The sequence below is a fragment of the Penaeus monodon genome, chromosome 22 (genome assembly GCF_015228065.2).
Source record: "Penaeus monodon isolate SGIC_2016 chromosome 22, NSTDA_Pmon_1, whole genome shotgun sequence".
NCBI lineage: Eukaryota > Metazoa > Arthropoda > Malacostraca > Decapoda > Penaeidae > Penaeus > Penaeus monodon.
Genome location: NC_051407.1, coordinates 15,806,396 through 15,807,122, shown reverse-complemented (window position 1 = coordinate 15,807,122; position 727 = coordinate 15,806,396).

The window sequence follows — 727 nt, the reverse complement described above, 5'->3', positions numbered from 1 at the left end:
TGAAATCAAATCAAACCTACCTTAAATAACCTCGGAAAACCACAAGACCCTTAAATCAGAACAACACAATAACAAACAAACAGTAACTGACTCGACCACAACAGAATCGAACAGCTGTTTGTTTACCTTTTGTCGTTAAAATATCAACATTTCATTTAACTAGTGGGATTACATTAATTTATCTTCTACATAACTGAAAATATGTTGTCCCTTATTGCAATTACCTTATCCAAGCCAGAAGCATGACGTAAAGATTAAATAAATGATTACTAAAGACTCATTTGACTAAAATACGAATTTGGGCGCCATTTTTGCTTGAATTCAAAGTGGATCTTGGGTATCGTCATCCGAGGAATGTGTATTATTTCAGTAAATAAATTAATCTAATAATAATTTTAAAATCTAGTAAAAAGACAAAAAAGTTCAGATTTCCTTTCTAAAAACATAGAGAAACAGCCTGGCTGATTGCCTTCAAAGACTGAGCAACTGACCAACAGACAAACATATATAATAGACAACCAACAGAACGTTAAATGCATTTTTAAATACTTAAAGTATAAAAAGATGATACTTTGAAAGAAACAGTATATGCCCTTTAAAAGAGAATCAACTCATACAGTTTGTAAAACACTGACAAGGAAATATGCTTAATTAGGAGACTTTTTAAAGGGGGAATTCGGAAGTTTCCCCACAGGTACACATATACACCCTAAATTATACTTATTTC